Raw genomic sequence first — 13,717 nt, forward strand, 5'->3', positions numbered from 1 at the left:
TCCATGGGTCCACAGGTCCTGCCAGGAGCCTGCTCCAGCGCAGGCTTCCCATGGGGTCACAGCCTCCTTCAGGCAAATCCACCTGCTCCAGCATGGGTCCTCCACAGGCTGCAGGTGGATATCTGCTCCACCATTAACCTCCATGGGCTGCAGGGGGACAGCCTGCCTCACCGTGATCTTCACCACAGGCTGCAGGGGAATCTCTGCTCTGGCACCTGGAGCACCTCCTCCCCCTCTTTCTCCAATGACCTTGGTGTCTGCAGGGCTGTTTCTCTCACATATTCTCACTCCTCTCTTCTGCTACAGTTGTGTAGGGGTTTTTTTGTCCCCATTCTTAAATATGTTATCCCAGAGGTGCTACCACCGTCGCTGATGGGCTCGGCCTTGGCCAGCGGCGGGTCAGTCTTGGAGCTGGCTGGCACTGGCTCTATCGGACATGGGGGAAGCTTCTAGCAGCTTCTCACAGAAGCCACCCCTGTAGCCCCCCCGCTACCAAAACCTTGCCACACAAACCCAATACAACTGTCTTTAGAGGCATGGGATAAGAAATGTAGTGTACCGTCCCTCTCATTATTTTATCTCCATAAGGTATCTATCTGCATTCTTTTTTTTGGTTTTACTCATTTTCATATGTGTCAGTCCAAAATCCACCTCCAGACTGTGACACTTGTTGATAAGGCCTAGATGTGAGGACTTACAACTTGTAATCTTGCTCATGAGCTACTGTTCTGGAATTAACTCCTTTTATCTGTTTACATACAGAAAAGTTTATTAGCTGTATTACAGGTTGTTCTGTTCTAGTTTAGCTCCATGACCTAGCACACAGTTCATAGTCAAAGTGTGCATTGTTTGCAACCTTCTTTGTAAATTATTCAGATTTCTAAAAACATCTTGAAGAAGTATAAGAAAACTTAATAATTTTTGAAAGAAGACTTTATGATCCATTTATCAACATTTTACAGAACAAATTAAAAAACAGACAAGTAATTTGTTACAAATTATCTGCTTAGTTCTATTTTTTACTTAAATGATTTGTTTCCTTATACCTTTCCTGAATAGTAAAATGTTCTTTTTTCTTACTTGAAAAGTCAGATTACTGAACTCCGTAATGAATTCAAAAGAGTGCAAGATATTCAGTATACTATTCCCTGAATTAGTAAACCCTGTGTTATATGATCCTTGAAGATGTAGTAATAATAATAATAATAAAGGTTACTTACTTACATTAATTCTACTCACTATCATTACTTTAGACACAATGCATAAAACCAATGCATTAAAACACAGTGAAGATCAATACGGTCATATATAACCAGATCACCATGTAGTACTCCTTAGACAAAAAGTTACTCATTTATTTTTTCCATTGTAGAAATAGATTTAAAAAAAAAGGACAAATCCTAAATTATCTCAGTAGGGCAATGTAAGCTTGGACTAATACATGAAACTGAGAAATTCCCAGTATAGGTCAAAACAGTTGTTCAGTATAATAATAAAATAATATTATTCAGTAAGTATGGGATTTTTTAAAATCAGTTTTTACAAAGTTCAGTTATTTTCAGATAAGGGAAGCAGGACAAGGCACTACCATAACAGCCAGAGCTCTTAAGTGCTGTGGGACTGCAAATCCGTATGTAGTACAGTAATGTGCTTTGTAGAGAAAAGTTCAGTCATATCTAGTTGGGGTCTAGAAACAGCACCACATCATCAGCCTCTTGGCACACCTAATTACACTGAGTGGAGGAGCATGCTGCCCTTCTAGGACCAAAACAGAATCGTTGCTTTTGAGCACAGTGGCAAAACAACATGTTTGGATCTCATCAGGATAGCTTTTTTGTGGTACTGCAACAAATACTGTGGGGGTACCCTGACATCCGTACTGAGCAGAGGTGGCACGGCAGCATCCCTGGGGGTGGTTCCTCTCTCAGCATCCCTCTGCGCCTGTGGTCCTCCCCTGTGAAAACCTCTGGGCAACAAAGGAGGAAGTGGGTACAAGCCTGGGTCAAAAAGTAGCTGCATAATTTATAGGCGGCTATCACATAGGTTAACCTACCAAGTGGACAGGATAATGGGAAACCCTAATATTCCCTAACAAAAATTTCAAAGAGGAAACACCATTAAAAGTCTTGGTTCTGTTTCCAGATCTGTAAAACTTAATACTTAACAGATGTGGGGTGGAGGAGGAGAAAGGAAGGGGTCAGACTCCATCTTCTAACAAATCTGCAGAACTTTCTACTTCACAGCAGTGAAATACTTCTTTATGTTTACAACCCATTCTGTAAGGATGGCTGGGTCTCTGCTTATCTTTCCAACATATTTTGTCCTGAAAATATCATTTCAGCTTGCTGTTATTGGCCACACTTCTTCCCCTTTCCTCTCAGATATTCAGTGATGTTGAGGACTCAGAATTATTAACAGCTAGATTTTTGTGGCTGTTACCGGTAATGGAGTTCAATATAGTAAGCTAAAGCTCAGATATCAGTGATTCACAGTGTGTCACTTCTCCAGTTTCCTTGTCTCCTGAGATCCCCACAGCTTCATCAATGGCCAGTAGCAGTAGACGAGGCGGTGTAAATGCATACATCTTTCACAGCTTCACCTGGAACAATTCAGGCTTTGGTTATATAATGAAAGAGCTGTTGAAAACTTCACTTTGTTTCTTACTGTAATCGAACTGATTGAACCAGTCCATGAGCAGACCTTTACAGTCCTCAAACAAAGGAACAGCAGCAATAGCTTGGGAAGCGTATCTACTGCTGTGCTTCCTCCACCGTATCTCAAAATCCTCAACAATGGGTTAAACTTGCTAAGAACAGAGCAGTGTCCATTTTTGCCATTTAATCACAGTGATACCCTGTGAAGCCGGCTGTACTTCTGTGCAGGAGAGTAAGAAGGGATTAGTATCTAATCTAATAGATACGTAGATTAGAGACTGAAATATTTTGAATGATCCACACTGCACTGGTGAGAAGATATTAATACAGCAGATATGAAGAGTGATCCAAGAATAGGTGGTATTTTGGCTCTGATTCATTCCTACAGTGTAGCAGCACAACAGAACCACCTTGGAAGAGAAAACAAACATTTTTAGTCTCAGTATCACATGACAGTCATGGCTAGGATGGGTCATAGACTAAATTGTGAAGTGTTGCTCCAGTCCATTCTGGGGAAAAAAAAAGAAAGAAAAAGATCACTTTTTATGAGACAGTTTTGCTCACATTCACACAACTTTAAACTTTGTCTTACTGTGTAGTGTGTTGAAAACTGCAATAAAATGCTAAATTACAGTTGTCATGAGCTGGGGATTAGAGGCAAATTTGCAAGCATGGAAGCTGTAGATCTGTTCACTAAATATGTCAAACATGAACTTATGATAAGTAACTATTTTCAGCAGAAAGAACATGTATAATGAAAGATTGGACAGAGGAATAGGTACCTTCAATGTCATATCAAAATGTATTAAAGGTATAAATGTATGATATATCATGTTCGAAAGTGTTACTTTTCAGCTCCGAAATCATCCAAAGAAGTTTTAAACAGGCAAGCAGCCCATCTCAGCATAAATTTGATATGATTTACTTTGTAAATAAGCCCCATTGTCTTTTTTTTTCCTGTAGGTCTATTCCAGGTTTTTATTTGAGTTTGTAAAGTATAAATAGTCTGATGTGCTGGCATACTAACAACATTGCTTGCAAAATTCAGTATATTGAGGGAGGAGATTTAAAATCACTGAGAATACATGGAGGGTTCCTAGAGATGTCAGACATAGAGGTACTGAGATGGCAATAAATACCTTCATTTGTTGATTTCTGGTTTCCAGAGCAAGGTGAAATGTCACAGATTACCCTTAGGTAATGTTGTCCAGAAATGCTGGAAGATAGAGAAAACAGCTTTCTGAAAGTACTTGCATCACCTCTGTTAAGGACACACAACAGATGTTGATCCATTTCTAGAACAATTTCTAGAGAATGGGTCATATTCAAAAACCATAAGCATTCTCCTCTGTAAATACAAATTCCTCTATTGTCAAATCTGTTGTCAAAATATTGTCCAAGTATTTAGGATGTTCAAAACGAGAAGGTCTTTGGGGAAGAATCCTTCATACACCCATAAATAATACAAAATAATAATATTCTACAAAAACCAGGACCAACAATACTAAATGGTAATACAGTGATGTGGTAACTTTGGAAGATGCAAATTTTAAGTTGATCCATAACAGGAAAAGATCAGATACCTCAAAAACATTTCAGACCCACCCCGCTTTTTTTTTTTTACTTTTCCCTTTCTTTTATAAAACTTCCTATGTTTTGGACATCCTCAGTGACTTTTCTCTGAAAATTATCAGTAATAGATATTTAGATTAGAGACTGAAATATTTTGAATGATCCATCTCCTGCTGTAGCATTCAGGCCCAGGAATCAGGGATACAAACTTCAGAAGTTGAAGACAGTATACAAATAATAATTTTCAGTTGCCATTGGATGGATTTTTTCTCCATTAATTCATTTCTTTTAGAGTCAATATATCCCTTTGCATCTTCAAAATGCCCTGTGCCAGCAAGTTCATAATTTAATGAATTGACACAGTTGAGACTTTTACTTTATGCTCAATTCCTTTTCTAGCTATTCCTTACTTTTTGTCTTTTTGACAGATGAGCATTAATCAGAGAACTATTTTACTAAGTTAATTACAAACCCTGTTACCGTATAAGTGAATCCTAGTGAGTCCATCATTGTGGTGCATAGTGTTTTTAAGCTGTGCGGAGCCCACTAGTTTGACCTTGGGTATTTTTAGGATAAAGTAACAGATCTGTCTTTCCTGTTAACTATGGGGTTTAGATAGCTGATGGTCAAAGTAGCAGAGAAGACATACTATTCTGTTTATGCTTTCTAGTAAAGGTTTAAGTCTCAGGCCTTGATTCTTCTTTCCCTTTGCCCATTTAGTTTTTCTTTTGCTCATGGTTTCTTTCCTCTGCTCACTTGTTTATTTTCCACCCAATGTTTCCCTGGTATTCTCTGTTTTCCTGGTGGCTATAACATTCCTTTCTTTGCTTTATGAGCTGAAATAGCAGCTAACCAGTATGCAGCCCATCATCAAAGGCTGTAATTAACAACAAACTTCATACATTTATGAAAGTTGTTACAGGTTTTGATACAGCCCTATAGTATAAAATAAGGCTGAGGATTGTGTAGTTGCTTCAGTGAAGTTGATTGCCACCTTCCATGGATTTCAGTCAGAGGGCAATTTATCCCTCTTCATTCAGCCGTGCGCAATGATTTGCGTAGCGTCCAATATGTAGTGTGCCTGGAAAGTGCTGAGTTAAGCACATTAGAATTTAAATGGGTAGTAACACAGGAACTCTAGTAGGATTTTTTTGGACCACAGGCTAAATTTGTGGGTGTTTTAACTTTGTCAGGTAGTTTAGAAAGCTACTTATATGTGTATAGCCAAAACAGAACTGTGAGCTCTTACACCCTTCCTATATATTGTCAAGTTGTATCCGTTTGTTCTACAATGCATAGAGTCAAAAGATACACGAAAGTACACAAAAGCAAAAGCCAGTAACCCAGAAGGTTTGGAGAGTTAGGAAAAAAAAGGTAATAAGATAATTTGTTAGAATGCCTTTGGTCTACATTTAATGTTTTATATGTTCTTTTTAGGTCATTTTAAGTAATAGGGGAAAATAGCAATAAATGTTAACAATCTAATTTAGTTTTACTAGAGAAAAATTGAACGCAATGAAATTTCTTAAAATAGTTTTAAGCTGAAGGCTGTATAAATGTTCCTATTAAAAATGTTCCTATTTGAAATCTGATTGAGTGTGATGTGCTTCTTAAAGTGACAAGATTTTCGGTAAATTTTATGTAAGTGGCAACAACAACGAAACACAAATTGTTAAGTTCAAAACTTCTACTAAATTGCAACTGTTAGTGATCTGGATGGAGTTTAGATAGCTCTCCCAGAATGTCTTTGGACTGCAAAGGAAGTTAAGCAGGAACTTAGCTCAACTTCTTCAGAGCCAAAACTCTGTTGCTTAAAAAGCTCTAGAATCTAAAGTAAGTACTGAGTGAATGTAAGCACCTTCACTGACAGGTAACTTGTCACATGAGTTTTCTGTCTGTTCTTGCAGTTAAATATTTAATTTATGACTGTATCCCATTTTATGCCCCATTATAAGGGCACTATATCACCCCCTATATGACAAGTTTCCATTTCAATAGAATGGTGTGGTTAGGTGCTATTTCAAAAACCCTCTAAGCTTGTCTCTTTAAGTGTCCATATATCTCTGTAAAGTCCTCTAAAATTTTTTTCACCAAATTGCAAACATTTTAATGAGAGTGTCACTGAATATGTTCTAGTGGAAACTATGAGTTGAAGTTATTCAGCCACAAGTAGTGTAATCATAAACACTTTTGGAATATGGAACCAGCTGTAGACTACACCTACACTGCCTTTCTATTTGCAAAAGCCTCCAGAGGTCTTCATTTTCCAACCATTCAGATCACACCTGACCAAGGGGGGTGTGTCATTCCCTTTTGGTCTGCTTGTATGATTTCCTTCCCACATAAATAGGTGCATGGAGGTATTTTTTACACCTGGGTCTCTTCTCAAGAATTTGAATCGCTATCTTGATGTACTCTTGGATAATGCAGTCTAGGTATTGCGACATCAACCCAGATGTTCTTATCGTTGACAGTTGAATTACATTACTTAATTTTTCAGGACTCTTGGGATCAGCTCTTCAAAAATATCTAGATATTCAATTCCTATTTCATTTTGGACCAACATCTTAAAAGATAATGCTCCTAAATATCTTTTTAAAAGTAAGATTTAGAAACTTAATTCTGTTTTTATATTCAATAATGAAGCCTAAGAGGAGCAAAGCTACCACCGTAAGAGAAACTATTAATCTTTGTTTTATTTAGTGGCTGATTCTTTATCCATGGCATTGGTTAGCAATAGAAGATTTTGCATTTGGTTGGTTGATTTGTGACACGAAACATATACTATACAGGTATAGTCACTGTTCTTTCTTATCTTGAAGTTCATTATAAATTTTTTATCTTATTTTTCATTACACTAGGAAAGTAGAATCTACAAGTCAATACTTTATCTGTTCTTGCTTCACTCTAAGTGCTATATGTTAACAAAATAAAAATCCTTTCAGCATTTTCCTTTCATTCTATCAAGGCACCAACTTCATATGTGGGTAGATAATTAAAACATGCACAGCCCACAAGCCTCTGAATCACATCTCTTTTCTCAGCTAAACATTCCTTTTTTTCTCACCATGCACATTTCAGCTTGGTTTTACGCTAGTAAGTTCATTATATAGGATTGATCAACAAGCTTTATTTATTATAGTGGTAAATGTTGAAATAACTCTTTGTAGGAAAACAGCTCTTCACAAATTTTAAATTGTGCTGTTTGCATGCCTGCTTCTAGAACTATGAAAATTCTGTAAATTATGATGATTATTTTACAATTTTTATAAACAGGAATGTCACTTCTTTAATAAAATCAATACAACAAGAAAACTTTCCTGTCTTTTCCCTTTGTTATATCTGCACCATCATGTTAAATACTACTGAGGTGTACTTCAATAGTGTGCATTGTTCCAGGGCATATTGACCTAGAAGGTTAGTGCTTGAAAGCATTTATGAATGTTTTGAATTTACTTGGTCTGTTCTCATTAATTTTGAATCAGAGAAAATTTTGAATCCTTGTAAGTGTTATACAGATGAACACTAAGATACATTTTAACAGATCAATGAACCTGTTATTTTTTATATTACATCCTTCCCCTTTCTTTCATCATTATTTGTCTTTGGGTTCATTCTTTCCCCTGTAGTTCACACCAAACTTAGGTTTTTATTTTCACTATATATTCTGCTTTATATTTGTCATCATTGTCTCTTTCTTAGATATGAGAAATAGAACTAACGTATTATTAATTAACTTGTGGTCTCACCTCTGCTCTAGTACTAGAGCTAAAGAATTAGAAAATGCTCAAGGGTGAGAAATTGCTCCAGAGAAAAAAAGTCAGGTTTCCAGTAGAGCTGTCCTCTGATCCCTCATAATCCCCAGACTTTTGACACTATCGCCATGATTTTCTGCTGAAACAACCAAATTAAAATAGAGTGAAACTGTTTAAATCCTCAGTTCCCTGATCAGCGTGAATAGTCAGCCGAATGCTATGCTGCTGGTGTCTCTGCAAGTTGTTACAGAGACAGAATTTTACTTTATGTTTTTGATAACTACACATTCTTTGCTTCTGATCCATCTTTGGCTTGTTCTCATTCTTGCTGAGGTGTAAAGGTCCTTTTAGACTAAGCTTAGACTGTCCGTCCCTGTGTTTCTTCTGCTCTGTCTGCAGGTTTTAGCCTTCCTTGGGTGCTACTAAGGGAACCCTGCCCCCCTCATTTATCAATCTCTGTGGTGAAGAAGGGGTTTCAAATGAAAGTCTTCCCCCTGAGAATCATTTCCTTTGACTGGAAAGTCTTGGCTAGTTGTAAGATTTCGCTCCATACATTTTGTTGTCCCTCTTTCTCTGTGTCTTTCACTTTTTTGGAGGTCAGTCTGTGTTTCCATCCACAACACAATGCTGGAACCCATCAGCTGGAACAATGCATGTGACACAGATCAGACTGCTTTGGCTCCTCCCTTTTGTTTCTTTCTTCTTTTCATTTTTTCCTCTGGATTCTTTCTTGAGTAAAGCAGTTTTGTACCCAAAACCACCTGTTACATTGCTTTCAGTTTCCAGTTCACTGCTGGACTATTCTTTTTTGAGTGCTCTCTATTGGATCCCTTATTTGCTATATTGCAATTTACCAAAAGACTTCCCAGCAGAAAGAAAGCATGAGTTCCCTCTTTCTTCTCCATGTTTATTATTAGTCTGTTTCTACTTCTCTTCCCTTTTGAACTTCAGACCTTCCGAGGTCAAGCGAAATGTCTACATTAAGGTTCAGTGGTGACATAAGAGGCAGTACAGAAGTTAAACACACAGGTTATGGGAAGCTATATTTTCTGACTACAGTCAGAAGCTGTTCTTCTTTTAGCTTTCAGTACCACAAAAAAGAAGATTCTTAAAAGTTCAGGGATGAGATTACTGGTGGCAAAAAAAGCTTCATTTACTTACTGTCTTCTCTCTGCATCAGAAACTTTCAGTGGGTTTGAAATATGAAAGTATGTGCTGGAAAATATTCTGCAGATTTTGACTGATTCCTGGTCCATCCACACAAAGAAAAGGATTTGAAGCTATTTTGAATGTTGTGCTGTGCTGTACAAGTTATATTCACAATATTTCACTGCAGTTATCAATTCATGCCTCCCAATCCTGTCCCACATCTTAATGTCTTGGTTTTATCCCTTAAAAGAAAGCCCATTTTCTTTCAAAAATGCAAGCCCCAAGTTATAGGCAAAAAATGTATTAAAGTATTCAGACAAAGGATGGAAAACGGCTATGATAGCAGGTTGCACTGATTTTCTGCATTTTGGTATTAGATGAGTGCTACATTTCTATCCTAGTGCTCAGATAAAAAGCAAACAAACAAACAAAAACCCACAAAATGAAACACACAAAACTCTTGAATTTATGTTCTACTTATCAGAAACCAAAACATGCAGAATAGAAAGGGTGAAATTTCTGCTAAAACAAAGAACCTGAACTCTAATATTTTCCTTAAAAATTTAATTTTTCCTCAGGCAACCAAGCAATCCTGGCAGGCTGGTGGTCTTTCTCACCAATTAATCTAAACTGCTAAGAATTATTGTAGTTCTCTATCCCCAGCTAACAATGACCTACTTTAAGCTACAGATTTCTGTTAAGTAAAAACCCATTAAAAGAAAAAAAAAAAAATCCCTCCAGGCCATCTGTTGTTTATTTTTCCTATTAGCAGCAAACTGTTCTCTTGGAGAACAAGGGTCAGTCAGTTCCACAGGAAATAAGAACATTCTGCCCTTTCATTTGCTGCTTTGTAAATAGTAGCAGGTATTACTTTTCCCTCATAATGTTTAAACAGGTAGAAGTGGGTAATGTGATAATGCAGTCTTTGCAACTATTGTTATTTGAATTCACTATAACACATCAGCTGAATGTGGATTTATGAACTCCTACTCCATGACATTTCTTTTGCAAATGGTGCAATGTTCTGACTACTTTCCTGATTCAAATTTATCTTTTGTTGCATGTTTTATCTTTAAGATTCTGACAAGATAATGGCATGACACATATTATCTTACCAACATTTCTAATATTTGTATTTTTCCTTTAGTTTAACTGCATTTTGTTTAACTAGGAACTTGTTTTCCTGTATAAAACAAAAATATCACAATCCAATTTACATCAAAATGAGCAGTTTAAGTATTTTTTCCCCCGAATACTCACAGCTATTAGTCAGCTGTGGAGAAAAGAAAAGGGAAGGAATCTTACCCATGCATTTTCTGTAGCACGAAGAAGAGGAAAAGCAGTAGAAATACGCAGCAAGTGTTTGTGATGATAATAACATGCACTGCAGGTATGAATGGATTTATTTCTTAACTAGCTGGTTTAGAAGAAATACGTACACATCCAGCTATCTTTACAAAATCATCTTTTGCAACATCTAAAGTTAAGGAAGGCCAAAGCAGTGGGTGGTAGTTGAAGATAAGAGTGGTGAATCATATAGCTGCAGTGAGTAAAATGCTGAGCTTTTAATGAGACATATAAATAATTAGTAACACGGCCAATAAGGTTTTTTTCCCCTTCATTTTAGCTTTCTAAAATTGGAAGTGTGTGATGAGCAGTAAATTACTCTTTTCATTTATTGTCATGCTTGATAGTAAATCATCTTTATAACATTCCTCGATCTATTTAGAAGCTAGAGATCAGTAATAATTCTGGAGGCAAGGAAGAAATATAGACCAGGACTGCATTATTTCTTTTGGTTGCCCTCCTCACAATAGTGTTGATCCACTTCAAATTAACTTCATTAAAAGTAAGCCCAAATTTGTTTCATTCCACACTATGTAATCCAAGCTGAACAATGCATAAGATGAAAAAGATTCCTCAGAAAAAAAATACGAGAATCTGACAGCAATCAATCAGTTGTAATTCTATTGATTTCTATGAGCATTTTGCGACAAGCAGATATATATGAATTTGGGGATGTTTGGGGATTTTGGTGATTAACTGATTCTGGCAGTCAATCTGTGCTGGTACTGATTACACAAAAGACTGTAGCCTTTAAGGAACAGTCATAATTTGAAGGAATTATGGGATCATTCCTAGTCAAGCTTTAGTATTTTACTATCTATTTTAGTGCCAATACTAACTGATATGCTGTGTAAGTGAAGTATTCGAACAATCATTTCCATACACTGAATTACTGTTCCAGTAAGTGTTTGCTTGTTCTGGCTATTTTTATCACATTTTGCTTTTGCAGGATAAGCTGGAACCATTAATGTGACAGTTTCAGATGATTATACTACACCGGATGCCAGCACAATTTATTTAAGCTACTTTTTTGCATCTGTTCCATAACATATGTTTCAAAATATTCATCATACTGCAATATGGAAAGCAGAAGGGTCATTGATTTTGTTTTGATTTCCTCAGCTTCCCCCCAAAAATGTAAAGTCAAACCAAATGGATCCTAGAGGGTCATAAACCTGTTCTATAGATTTTGATACAGGACTATAACCAGTGTTACAATGAGCAGATTTAAAATAAAGGAACATTGGTTTAGAAAAGACATGCATATAGGTCAGAGGAAAACCATTCTGTAAGAACATATGCTACCACTTTATTTATTTCTTTATTATTTTACATAACTTTATTGAATATTAAGATTGTGAAAAGGTAGAGTAATACTGTAGAAAAATACCAGTCACCTCCCTATATGTTTTCATTCACCTTCTTCAGGTCTGACCAGTATTCTACTCCAACATTGATGCACCACTGACAGGGCAGGGAGGAAAGGCTCTCTCCTGGCTGACACGCCTGTTCAGAGCCCTCTCTGAATGAAATCCTTCCCCTACTGGAATCAGAAGATATGTTTGCAATGTTTTCACTGGGGCCAGGCTGAAAACAGCACTGTGGGTGAAAGTTTACAATCTATTTATAAAATGGCATGGTAATACTTTCGTTATTATCATGAAACCATTCTTATTCGTGCTGTCATTCTGTTTGCTTTGACTACCACTGCATTTTAAGCATAGCTTTTCACTGAGCTTTCCCTAATGGCACTCATGTTTCCTTTTTTTTTTTTTTTTCACTTGACTTAATTTGTAGCTTGAAAATTATGAGCATATGTAAATTAAAGGGAATTATCAAAGTAAGGAAAAAATGAGACATTCTGAAGGGAAGACAGTCAGTGTAAGTGAGAAGAAGAAAAATATTTCTGATTTTGCTTTAGTAATAATATTGGAAAAAATATGAAGTAATAAACGGATATTCTGTTGACCAAAATTAGATGCGAATGAGATCAGTCCTCTCTAGGAAGTTATTAGATTAAAGACAAACTGAAGAGCATAAACAGTTCATCTGTGACAACACTTCAAATTATTCTCCATTAAAACTATAAACTTGTAAAGTTATAACATAACTATGAACATGCTTGCTTTTATCAGAAAAAAAGAGATTAAACCCCTTTAAAATTTAGGATTATGTATATTTTGCATGAGAATATGTTGTGGGTTTGGTTTTTAATAAAATTTTCTCACGGCTTTACAATAAAGCCTGCCATTTTTGATTGGGAAATACTTCTAAGACCAAAGATAGAAAAAACAGGGGAGAGCAATTAGTCCACTAGAATATTCAAAGCAGACATTAGAAAACTAAAGACTGCAGCTTGATTTATTTAGACTGATGATTGTTTCCCCCTTCTCTTTCCTTCCTAGCTATCCTAGAGGTATGTCTAGTGTGTACTTTTTTCATAACTTGAAAATCCACAAAAGATTTTGACTTTTGATTAAAATGGAGGATAATCTTTAATATCTCAGTAGGTTTTGTGGGAAGAGAAAACAGTTTTCAATTTTTTGGAAAGAGATAATATAATAATATCGGTTTCCTATAACCTATGGGGTGAAAGTCAAGAGTTGCAAGACTAGAAGGTCTTATCCACAGGATGAAATTGGTAATGTTAACTATGTTTCACTTTGGCAATTCATGACTTAAGTGTGCAACTTTGGTCTTTTGCTTTTGCTCAATGCAATATAAAATTAAACAATATATGATTTTAGAATTAAGTAAAATTTTAAATCACAGCTCTAAGTGTTAGGCATAAAACTACAGTAAGAGAAAAACAGAAGTGAACAGGGTTTGGAAAATCCTTCTATTACTGTGCTTCCAATCTGACTGTAAACAGAGCTTCAAAACTGACAAATGGCTGTAGTTGCAGTGCCTTTATGATTGTGTTAGTATTCTGTACTCACAGGTCCAGCATAAAAGCCAAATGCAGTTCAATCAGTTGTATTCATATCTTTTGTAGCAGGTAGTGTATGAACGGATGTGAGTAACCCATTTTTTTCTCTAAACACTGAAAAAAAAGATGGAATGCTGGATAAAGTACAGTGCTGTTCAAATGCTTTCCATGGGGGAGGCAACAAATTTTGTTTTAAGCTTTCCATCTTTGGACTCCATCACATTCACGGTAAATATCAGATAAACATTCCAGATAAAAATCCAAATTTGAATGAACAGTTATATTACTCCTAAAAGCAGCTTGAGATACCC

General features: G+C 36.3%; 1 long non-coding RNA gene across 2 annotated transcripts; it reads right to left on the reverse strand.

Annotated features, from left to right (window-relative positions):
- Positions 1 to 1,235: 1,235 nt before the first annotated feature.
- Positions 1,236 to 10,537, reverse strand: LOC140652131 (uncharacterized). 2 transcript variants are annotated; one of them, XR_012042666.1, is made up of 3 exons: positions 10,436 to 10,537; positions 3,794 to 3,870; positions 1,236 to 2,599 (listed from the first exon to the last, which is right to left on the reverse strand). It is a non-coding gene; the product is annotated as an uncharacterized lncRNA (long non-coding RNA). The 2 variants fall into 2 exon arrangements; XR_012042668.1 differs by lacking the exon at positions 1,236 to 2,599 and adding an exon at positions 2,956 to 3,064.
- Positions 10,538 to 13,717: the final 3,180 nt, after the last annotated feature.

This window comes from Ciconia boyciana, chromosome 5, assembly GCF_034638445.1.
Source record: "Ciconia boyciana chromosome 5, ASM3463844v1, whole genome shotgun sequence".
Lineage (NCBI taxonomy): Eukaryota > Metazoa > Chordata > Aves > Ciconiiformes > Ciconiidae > Ciconia > Ciconia boyciana.